At 49.7% G+C, this 11496-nt stretch overlaps 1 protein-coding gene across 6 annotated transcripts in view; it reads right to left on the bottom strand.

Moving 5' to 3' along the window:
• BAHD1 (bromo adjacent homology domain containing 1) overlaps positions 1–11496 on the bottom strand; it is a 33116-nt gene that overhangs the window by 17458 nt on the left and 4162 nt on the right. For 4 of the 6 annotated variants that reach the window (XM_017864029.1, XM_017864026.1, XM_017864024.1 and 1 more), the window contains exon 5: positions 7487–7578. The exons of the other annotated variants lie outside the window; for them this stretch is intronic. The gene's annotated coding sequence lies outside the window, so the exon portion shown is untranslated. The remainder of the gene's footprint in view (positions 1–7486; positions 7579–11496) is intronic. 6 annotated transcript variants of the gene reach the window in all.

The raw sequence follows: 11496 nt of genomic DNA, 5'->3' as shown, positions 1-11496 counted from the left end.
AAAAAAAAAAAAAAAAAAAAAAAAAAAAAAAAAAAAAAGAGCTGGTAAAGCAGAAAGAACCAAAGCATTGAGTCAGGCAGACCTGGATTTAAATGCTCTGTCCCTCCTGAGCAATGTATTTAACTTTTCCAAACTCCAGATCCCTCATCTAAGATGGATATACCAAAAAGAGTCTTCCTTAAGAGTGGTGGTAAGCAGAGGCAGTCAGGCCAACTTCCCCCAACCTTCCAACCCGACAGAGGAGGGCAGCTGGCCCTGGCTGGCCATTCCCCACAGCAGGAGCCTGGGACAGATTCCACCTACCCCAGTGAGAAATCTGAAAATCCAAGCTTGCACCTGAACTTTGCTCTGCCACTATTCCACTAAATACACCCTAAGCGCCCACCCCAAGGAAAGATAATGATGATGACACTCCTCCTTTTCCCTTGCAGGGCCCAGTGTGGGGTGAATTGTGGGGGGTTCAGTTTACAACTCAGCAAGAGGGCTGGGGCAGAAACTATCCCAACAGACCCTGAACAGCAGCTCTGTGCCTCTGAGAAACACTCAACTCTACAGTGAAAGGCCAGGTTCCTCAGATGCTAACAGCAGGGCTAGACCCACAAGGTGAGGTCAGAGGGTGTGCGTCCTGCCTGTCTGTGCCACCTGAACGAGGCTTCAGTGCGGGCACCCATGCAGAGCCGAAGTCTCAGCTACAAGGAGCACTGTCCTCGGAGAGAGCAGAGGCCTCAGCCACTAGCCCTGCCTCCTCAGTGCCCATTCAGCCTCACTTGCTGTAGGCACTCAATTCATTCTGCAACCAGACTGGGAGCCTAAAAACACCTGGGCAGGAGGCATGACGTACAGCTGAAAGGAACTGGCCTGATCCATCTGGACACAGGCTTGCTTTTACACTGCCCTCAGGTCTGGTGGCAGGGGCTGAGGTCAAGAGAAACAAGAGTATACCTTTCAGATCTAGAAGTTGCTATACAACACACAGATCCCTGAGTGAGGAGAGTGGGCAGAGAGCATTGTGTTTTGATCATACCAGTGTTCCGCCTTACGAACTTTAACCTGACAAATTAGAAGGTAATCACATGCAATAAAAAACTCATCTTTAGACGCTTTCTTAAAAGGCACATGTCCCTACTTTAGGCAATATGCCTTCCCCCAGCTTCTTTCCAGTAAACAACTCCCCTGTGCATAAGGTAGACCGGCATCCACAGGTGCTAGCCCAGCTAAGCCTGCCCCTCATTCTCAGGCACACAGCACCTCTTGTGACCTTTGCCCATTCAGCCAACATTTGCTGGCCCCCCACAGCAGACCCATGTGGGGGAGACCCATGTGGGGCTGGAAGCCACTTCATGCCAATGCTAATCCTACGTGGCCTTAGTCAACAGCTTGAACTCTGAGCCTTGGTTTCCTTGTCTACACAGCAAGGTTGTTGTGAGGATTAAGTTAAATAAGAATGCGTGTAAAGTGCCTAGCAGAGTTCCTGGAATACAGTAGGTTCTCAATACAAGCTCATTTGTTTTCTCTTTCCCCTACAAGCACCAGACTAAGTGCTGGAAAAAATGCAAAAGACTCAAGAGTTGGAGCATGGGCTGGTAGGAAGACAACAAGATAGTGTGACAAGGGCTATAATGGACTGCTCAGAGCTTGGCTGAGGGTTCCCCCCCAAGGCAGCTTCTCAGAGAGTACATATGAGCCAGGCATTTAGACACTTACTGAGGGGCCTACTTTATGCTACGTGTACCGTGGGAACAAAAGCCCAGAAGGGAGTGGGCAGCACTCTGAGAAATTCATTTCATAAATATTTGGATGCAGGAAGGGGTGACAAACAAAAGCTAAAGTCTTTTTTTTTTTTTTTTGAGACGGAGTTTATGCTCTTGTTGCCCAGGCAATGGTGCGATCTCAGCTCACTGTAACCTCCGCCTCCTGGGTTCAAGTGATTCTCCTGCCTCAGCCTCCCGAGTAGCTGGGATTACAGTCGCTCGCCACCACAGCCAGCTAATTTTTGTATTTTTAGCAGAGACAGGTTTTCACCATGTTGGCCAGGCTGGTCTCGAACTCCTGACCTCAAGTGATCTGCCTGCTTCAGCTTCCCAAAGTGTTAGGATTACAAGTGTGGATTACAAGTGTGAACCACTGTGCCCGGCCCAAAAGCTGAAGTCTTTTTTTTTTTTTTTTTTGAGATGGAGTCTCACTCTGTCGCCCAGGCTGGAGTGCAGTGGCGCGATCTCCACTCACTGCAAGCTCCACCTCCCAGGTGCAAGCCATTCTCCTGCCTCAGCCTCCCGTGTAGCTGGGACTACAGGCGCCCACTACCGCGACCGGCTAATTTTTGTATTTTTAGTAGAGACTGGGTTTCACCGTGTTAGCCAGGATGGTCTCCATCTCCTGACCTCGTGATCCAGCCGTCTCGGCCTCCCAAAGTCCTGGGATTACAGGCATGAGCCATGGCGCCCGGCCTGGAAAGCTGAAGTCTTAAAGCAGGAAACAAATGCAACTGGCTCCATGTAGGATGACTCCGGGCAGGGGTTGGGGGCACCCCCTTAACTCTGGGCTAAGGCTCCCTCAGACCCTCCCATCTAGATGCCACACTGCCCACGATCAGCCAGGGGCAAACCTACACCTGCAGCAAGATCCATTTGCTCTGAGCAGCTAACAATGTAGGAGGAATAAAATGGGAATAAAACAGGGGACAGGGCACCCCAAAGCACAGCAATGGGCCTCAGCAGAACCAAGGGACACCTTGTGCTACTGAAGCACCATTCTTCAAAAAACATGAACAGCTCACCAACCTTCTCCAAGCACCTGCCCAGGAATGGCAAAGAACGTGTGTTGGTTCAACCACCAGGATAATCCATGGACCGACAACTTAGATTTCTAAAATGGCTTGCCAAGACTACAGGTGCTAGCTCCAGTCCTGAACAGAAACTAGCCAGCCAGGCCAAGATGGAGCTCTGCCTCCAGCCTCCCCAGCAGAGCACTAACCTCCTGAAAGAACCAGCTGTGAGGAACAAGATCCAAGACCAGGCCTCCCCCACATTCCACTAGCAGGAGCAGAATCGCAAGGCAGATCCTATCGGAGTTATGGGCACCCTACCCAAATATCACTCACCTAACTAGTTAAGTGGCTAGTGCCACCTCCAATAGGATGCCAGCCCTATGGGGGCAGGTAGGCTCTGCCTTTCTTAACAGTAAATCCCACCCACATGACTTAATGAGAGCTTAAGAAGAAGAAATGAAGATCTGGCTATCCACCTGCCCCACCCTGTATAACACCTTTATCCTAGACTTAGAGTACCACTTGAGGCCCAAGACAAGAGCCCTCTGACCTCAAAACTCTCCTCCATCCCAGGAGTCCACTGTGCATCTTCAATTTAATCCACAGTGCAACAAGGTTACAATAGGAAATCTCTTGTATTTTCACGGCACAACCCTCCTTCATTACCATCCTTTTTCATTTTCTTCCTTTTTTTTTTTTTTTGAGACAGGCTCTTGCTGTCACCCAGGCTGTAGTAGTGCAGTGGCACAATTACAGCTCACTGTAGCCTCAAATCCCTGGGCTCAAATAATCCTCCTACCTCAGCCTCCCGAGTAGTTGGAACTACAGGCCCACACCACCATGCCTGGCTAATTTTAAATTTATTTTATTTTGTAGAGACAAGGTCTCACTATGTTGCCCAGGCTGGTCTCAAAGTCCTAGCCTCAAGTGATCCTCCCACCTCAGCCTCCCAAAGTGCTGGGATTACAGGCATGAGCCACTATGCCTGGCCTTATCCTCTTTCTTCTCTCTCCCAAGTTGCCCAGCTACCTCAGGAAAGCATTCCACTGGCTGCCCCTAAACCATTAAGCAAGTGAATGCAGTACTACAGACACTTGTATCAAGACAAAAAATGTCACAGGTAGGTGAAATCAGGAGCAAAGAACTAAAGTTAAAGTTAACATTATCAGTCCCCAGACGCCCTAAGTGTGCAGGGTTGGAAATTTCTGATTCACTGCAGAGGTGTCTACTGTAAAAGGATGGTCAATGTTTGTCAAGCACTCACTATGCTCCTGGGAAGGTCCTAAACACACTACATTCACTATCTCATTTACCTTCACAACAGCCTTATGAGCTAGTTGTTACCATTTCATCCTAACAAGGAAAAAAAACAGTTACAAAGAGTTAAAAGGCCCGGTGCGGTGCTCAAGCCTGTAATCCCAGCACTTTGGGAGGCCGAGGCAGGTGGATCACCGATGCTGGGTGGGAGTGGTGGCTCACACCTGTAACCTATAATCCCAGTGCTGTGGGAGGCCAGAGTTAAGAGACCAGCCTGGGCAATACAGCGAGACCCTATCTCTACCAAAATAAAAAATTAGTCGGGCACGGTGGTGCGTGCCTGTAGCTCCAGTTACTTAGGAGTCTGAGGTGGGAGGATTGCTTGAGCCTGGTAGGTGGAGGCTGTAGTGAACCATGATCATGCCACTGCAATCCGGACTGGGTGACAAAGCTGGTTCTTAAAAAAAAAAAAAAAAAAGTTGCTAAAATCCTCCCAGGATTGAGGTGAGCCATCCCGGTGTCTACACCAAGGTCCACACTTCCTGCACTGCGACATGCTGCCTCTACTTAGGGCATCGCAGGACAGCTGCTGGATCACAGACCAAGATGCAAGATGACTTACACATTCAGTTTTATTTTTCTGTGCTTTAATTATTGGCATTACCACACATTATTAGTTTTCCTACCACAGAGGAACTGAAGATGTACTCCAATTAAATGGCATCTACGGGCTAGAACATAAATATAATTTTAAAAAATTTTTTTTGAAAGAAATTTTTTTTTTTTTGAGATGGAGTCTTGCTCTGTCATCCAGGCTGGAGTGCAGAGGCACAATCTTAGCTCACTGCAACTTCCACCTCCTAGGTTCAAGCGATTCTCCTGCCTCAGCCTCCTGAGTAGCTGGGACTACAGGCACACACCACCATGCCCATCTAATTTTGTATTTTAGTAGAGACGGGGCTTCACCATGTTGGCCAGGATGGTCTCAATCTCCTGACCTCGTGATCCACCTGTCCTGGCCTCCCAAAGTGCTGGGATTACAGGCGTAAGTCACTGCGCCCAGCCGAAACAAACATTTCATATCCTAGAAAAAGGTGAGATGCTAAGAAGTTAAGTCAGGGCTAAATAAATAAATGAATAAATGAGAGAGCTTCAAGGATACATTGTCCTGATTTTACAATAAATCCAGAAAAAGGTAACCCCCAACCAGGCATCTATCCGTATATCTTGACTCAGGTGAAATTCCCTTCCTCCAGTCCAGACTGCAATGAAGACTAAAAACTGGTCATCACGCTCTAAGCTGTCATCTTAACATGCAAAGACATATTACGCTCTAAACTGTCATCTTAACATGCAAAGACATATTAACTGCCCCTTGTCTACCTCTCTCTGGGCCAAATAAATTCAAGTCCTTTCAATTTCTCTGGAGATCATCTCTCAGTTATTCAATCCTTTTATTTTATTTTATTTATTTATTTATTTGGAGACAGAGTCTTACACTGGCATGATCTGGAACCTCTGTCCTCTGGGTTCAAGCAATTCTCCTGCCTCAGCCTCCTAAGCAGCTGGGATTGCAGACGTATGCTACCACACCCGGCTCATTTTTGTATTTTTAGTAGAGACGCGGTTTCAGCATGTTGGCCAGGCTGGTCTTCAACTCTTGACCTCAAGTGATCCACCCGCCTCAGCCTCCCTAAGTGCTGGGATTACAGGTGTGAGCCACGGCACCTGGCCTCAATCATTTTTATAATTCTTTTTTATATTCTAGCCGATGTGGAAACCCCTCCAGGCACAAAGCAGGAGACAGCCCTCGCTACTGAGGAAGGTCCTGCTGGCCCTGACTATGGTGGAAACGTGACTTCACCCCTCCTTCTGGCATACTTGTCAGGATCTCCTGGCATCAAGCGGCCAGATTTCTACATAGGTCCTCTAAAAAACAGTAATTGACCTCTAAACCACCTGGCCACATGAGAATGTGATTAACAATTATTCCTAAACATTGTGGACAGGGAACCAGAGTTGGAGAAGGGTCTGTGTGGGCTACCCCTCTCCACTGCACGCAGGAAGCTGAAAAAGCTCCACCGATGGAGGCTAGGAGTCCCTAAAAGGCAATGGAGATGGAACAAAAGCAGGAGCCATCAGCACCTCTCCAGGTGAGATCCCTGGGGTCAAGAGAATGGCAGAAAGATAGGTTCCATTCTCCTTATCCAAGGACAGGAGGTCAAACCACCTCTTTTCCCCAAACCCACTGGAAAAGGAACACATGCAAGCAAAAATATTGAGACCTAAGTTCCTGCCTGACATTGATAATACTGACTAAGAAAAGTCACTTGCTTTTTTCATTCAGTTAACTTGGTCATAGTGCTTGGAAGTAAGTTCTCAATTCAAATTAGCGAGGCTGAGAGACACACCCATTTTTTTCTCCTGGTGGACTGGACCTGCAGAGGATCTTAAAGACAATGTTATTTTTTTGTGTGGGGGGAACACTGAGTCAAGTGAATAACCATTCTTGCAGGCGTTTCCCACTGGGAAAAATGAAATCTGATGGTCCCACTCCCACCCACAGAAACACAACACCAAGTCCTGGAGGTGACTGTACTGCAGGGCCTGCTGACAAAGTCACCTGGGGCAGGACACCAACACCCCTGCTGGAACCCCAGGGCTGGGCTGGTGCTCAGTGGAAGTGAGGGTGCTTATCAGGCTGTCTGGCCCTGAGCAGACCATCTGCAGCTTCACTGCTGCTGGTACTCTTCCTCCTCCTCCTTTTTAGCCATTTTACTGCTCATTAGTGGCAGTACCAGGAGGTGGGCAGGGGAACATAAAGAAGCTGAAATTCAAACCAGCCTATTTTACACCAGTTAGGTGCCTCCCATAAAACCGGGCAAGATTTCATCATCCAAGACCTCCCTGTCCTCTGTCCGGCGGAGGTCTAAGTAGCATGATGTGTCAGGAGATACACAATCTCCGGACCCCAGGATGAGGAGCCTCTACCTCTAATTATCATGAGCTCTTGACTACACATGGTATTTTCTGTCACTTCAGGGTTAACAGGCATTTCCAGCCATGAGCTGGCCCATCAAGTCAAGGCCAGGAAACCTGCAGAGCGGGAGTGCTAGGGCTGCCCTCAGAACCAAAGCACACTTTCCTTGTCCCTCCAAAGTCCCCAGCACAATGGCAAGTTCACAAAGGAAGTGAGCCTTGCCAGACTGTGCTAGCAAATTCCCATAAATACTTGGGTCGGGGTAGTACTGCTTATGTAAAATGCTTCCCCATTGAGAGATGCTGCTTTATTTACATTCTTCACAACCCATTCATAAAAAGGAGGCCCTTTAATGTCGGGGCTGTTCGTATAATGCTCCATAAAGTCGGCAGCTTCGCCTGGCAGCCTTAGTTCAACACAGGCTACTTCTCAACTCCAGAGACTTTTTTTCCTTAAGGTTTTTTTTCTCCTTAATGACTCACCTTGCGACAGGGTGCTGAGGCCAGATGTTGCCGGAGCAAGGCCAAGAGGAATAAGAACAGATAAAATGAAAACACACAAGTCTTCCTGGATGCTGGAACAGAGAGATGAGGAGGAATGAAAATAATTTTGAAAATTCCCCATAGAACTCCAATTTGAAGCATGTATGCTAGGAGGCTGAATTCCTTCCAGGTTTACTCAAACTTCCCTTCTGGATGTGAAATGTCCCCCAACTTATACCTCTAACCAGACAAGGTGTGAAAGGGTTTTGTTTTGTTTTGTTTTAACCCAAAAGGAGCTCTCTCTGGTTTTTAATTTGCACTGGGGATGAATAAATAAACAGAAATTTTCTCTGTTTCTTGATAGAAGTGTTCCAGGGGCTGCTGGCTCCAGAAGGGGCACAATTTGCTCAGTGAAGAAACTCAGGCAATCCCCAGAAAGAGAGGAAGGACTGTGTTCTAGGACACACAGCAAACACAGCTGAGGAGCTGAGAGCCCAGGAGATGCATTCAGAGGTGGCTTTTCTCCTGCTACAGTAGAAGGAGGAGAGAAGTAGTAGGGATTTTTTTTTTTAATTGACGGGGGAGCGGTCTGCATTGCCATGGCAACTGTGAGGGGTGGCCTTCCCGCGTAGAAGGGAAATGCTGGTCCATTAATCATCAAACTGGGGCACAAAAGGGAGGTTTGGGGGAAAGGGGATGGATGCAGAATATATTTTTTCACTATCTAGCCTCTAACCAGTCACCAGTCCTCTTTCCCGTTTCCCCCATGGTCCAGGGTTGATGGTGAACAAAAACAGAAGCCTGAGGGAGCAGGGATTGCAGCTTTCCTTTATGAGGGGTCCAATGTGCGGCTGATTGCGCCTCTTATGTTGGTGATGCCCCCATAAATACCTCTTCCAAACCAGCCCCAAAAGTCCCATCTATGGGCCAGACCCAGGAGTATTTGTCTTTTCTGTGCTCAGAATCGTGTTTTCTCCCTCATTTGCACCCAGTTTGAGAAGAGATAAAACATATGGATTCATTTAGCATGAACAAGGAAAACTGCATAAGAGCAGCAAAGCTGAGTAAAAAGAATGGTGGTCCGGTGAGGTAAGAAGAAAACAGGATTACAGCCCTTTTCCAATGTCTATATGGTATCACATAAGCAATCCATAGGACTCTTCACCAGCAGAAATATCAGAAACAGCAGTTAAATTTCCCATTTACAGCACCCCAAACATGCCCTATCCATATGCCTTTGACAGAAAGGGCTGGAAACCTCCAAGGACTCCAATATGAGCATTTCTGGAGAAGCTGAAAGGAAGGTCTCCTCCTTGTTCCTGCCTAACTCAGCAACAAACCACATTTATTCACTCAACAAAAATGATGTGCACAGCACTGTACAAGAAATACCAGAATATTCACACACACACACACACACACACACACACACACAAACACACACAGGTTTAACATTCACATTGCTCCTGTCCTTAAGAAACTTCTCCATCCTGGCTAACACGGTGAAACCTCGTCTCTACTAAAAAAAAATACAAAAAACTAGCCGGGAGAGGTGGTGGCGCCTGTAGTCCCAGCTACCCGGGAGGCTGAGGCAGGAGAATTGCGTGAACCCGGGAGGCGGAGCTTGCAGTGAGCTGAGATCCGGCCACAGCACTCCAGCCTGGGTGACAGAGTGAGACTCCGTCTCAAAAAAAAAAAAAGAAACTTCCAACCTACAAAACCACTCAAGAGGATACCACGTTAGAAAATCCAGAGTCATGAGCTCAGGCGCAGATGACTGTTGGCCTGGAGTGGCCTAAGCAACAACCAGACTCAGAACAAGTGGGATTCAAGTGGAAGTAAAGGAAGGGGAGTGGCAGGAGTGAAGATGCAGGAAGAAAAAATGTCCTTGGTATGGCTAGGGAAGAGCTGAAGGGGACACTGTCTAGGGTCAGACTACAGGGAACGGGGAGCCATTGCAAGTTTGTGAGAAGGAGAGTGACACGGGGAAGAGGTGTTTTAGGAAGAATGACCTGGTAGTTGCATACAGACTGGATCAGAAGGGCCAAAGGAATCAAGAGGGAAAGGGAGGTTATAACAACAACACAGGCCTGACATGGGGACAGGAGGGCAACAGAAAGGGAGAAAGAGAGGGAGATATCAAAAAGAACCTAATCACTGGCTAAACTCTCTGGAGCAAACCCTCCTTAACCCCGGATCTGACACCCATGAGTCTCCTGCCAGGTAAGAGCCCCACCAAAGAGGGAAATGCTATTTGGGCAACTCCCCTTCATATTCCAGTGGCCAGACCAGGTCATCCCCTTCTGACTGCCACTAAAAGAAATCACATACCGTGTAGACCTCACAGGAGACACAAAGGCCTTGAGATTCATCATCACTGTCTGGATTTTAGACACACAATTAAATTATCTCAGAACAAACTTTAGCCTCCTGAGTGAGGTAATACCTCCCTTTCCCATATGCCTCAGCTCCATCCAGGATGGGGTCTAGATCATTCTCGGGAGGTCCATGGGGGGTAGCCATCAATAAACTCCCATGCCCATGCCACCTCTCTGACAAGACAGACAAGCAGCTTTCCCAGGTGGGATTACAGTCAACCACAGTTGAGAGCGGCATCCAACCAGTCCTACCTGAGGTGGGACTCGAACTCAGATTCTCAGCAAAATCCACATTCTAAAACAGCCTGAGTTTCCCTGTCCTTAGGATCCCAACTCTTCTTTTGGGTGTGGGGTTCACACGGGAGACATGGGAGCTCTGAATGAGTTTTTACAAGAAGGTAAACAACATCCAGCTCACAGCTGGTCACTGGTGGAGTTGGAGGCACTCACAGCTTAAGCCAGTGGTTCCTAAGCGTCCTCCAAGCCGGCCAAGGACAGTGGTGTCCCTCCAAGACATGTGGTCCCTCTAGGCCCTTTTTCTCCTTTTTTTGAGGAAGACAGCGAGGTGAAGAGCGTAGGGAGGAAAGTCTCAGGTGGCACAAAGTAAAAGGACTGGAAACCTTTTTATTTCATTATTAAATTCCTGCCTGGATTTATAAACTCAGCTTCTCATTTCTCTAAGTGGGTACCTTCGTGGCTAAGGAAAAGTGCTGGAGGCAGCTGTGGAGGGCTGGCGGGAGCCCACTGAGGGGGTGTCTCCTGTCCGAATCCAATTAGTCTTCTGCACTTCTAACACTGTCGACAATGGGCGACTAGGAGACGTCCCAGGTGGGGTTAGACTTCTGCCTGTAGGCAGACTCTGCCTGCTGAAAAACCCCTCATTCTTGACAGGCTCTAGAGCGGCTCACCGGGTCTGTCGCCTCGGTGAGTAGCAACCCGGTCGCCACCAGTCAGGACACATCAAGAGCATACACCCCCACCCGTGCCCCTCGGCCCCCGGTGAGTAGACCCCACTTCCCAGAGCCTCAAGGCCAACAGCGAGCGGCTAGAGCGGCGAGCCAGTGCCGCAGCTCCTCCCGGCGGGCGCCCCGGCCCCCCGCAGTCCCCGGGGCAGAGTCCGGCCCCGTCGCCCGCCCCTCGGAGTGGGTGCCTCGGACCCGCTCCCCTCCCCGACGCCACCACCTGCGCCCGCTCCGGCGCCGCCTTTGTCCAGCGCTTCACCGCCGAGCGAGCCCCTCGGGCCCGACCTGACCCGGCCCCCAGCCCGGGAGGAGAGGCGGCGGAGCGAGCAGGGCAAGACCAGGCCGGGCCGCGAGCACGGGGTCCCGCTGTCACTTGGAGGCGGTCTGACAACTTCGATTTCCCCCGCCCCACCTCGGACTCGGCCGCCGCCCCGCAAGGTCCCCGCAGGGCCTCCCGCGGCCCACACTCGCTTTTCGAACCGGTCCCCTTCCGTCTTCGGCGCCTCCCTTCCTCTCAGCCCGATAGAGTCGGGTCTATACTACCCCCCCGCGCCGCCCCCGGCCCGGCGCGGCCCTCATCCCCCGCCCCCCATCCAGCAATAACCGGTCAGCTCCCAGCGCGGGAGGGCGCCCCCCACCCTGAGCGTGCGATCCCGCGGCGCCGCCCCCG

This window comes from Rhinopithecus bieti, unplaced genomic scaffold (assembly GCF_001698545.2).
Source record: "Rhinopithecus bieti isolate Rb0 unplaced genomic scaffold, ASM169854v2 scaffold_74225, whole genome shotgun sequence".
Taxonomy (NCBI): Eukaryota; Metazoa; Chordata; class Mammalia; order Primates; family Cercopithecidae; genus Rhinopithecus; species Rhinopithecus bieti.
The sequence above is the reverse complement of the archived record's forward strand: the minus strand, read 5'-3'. Positions and strand labels throughout refer to the sequence as shown.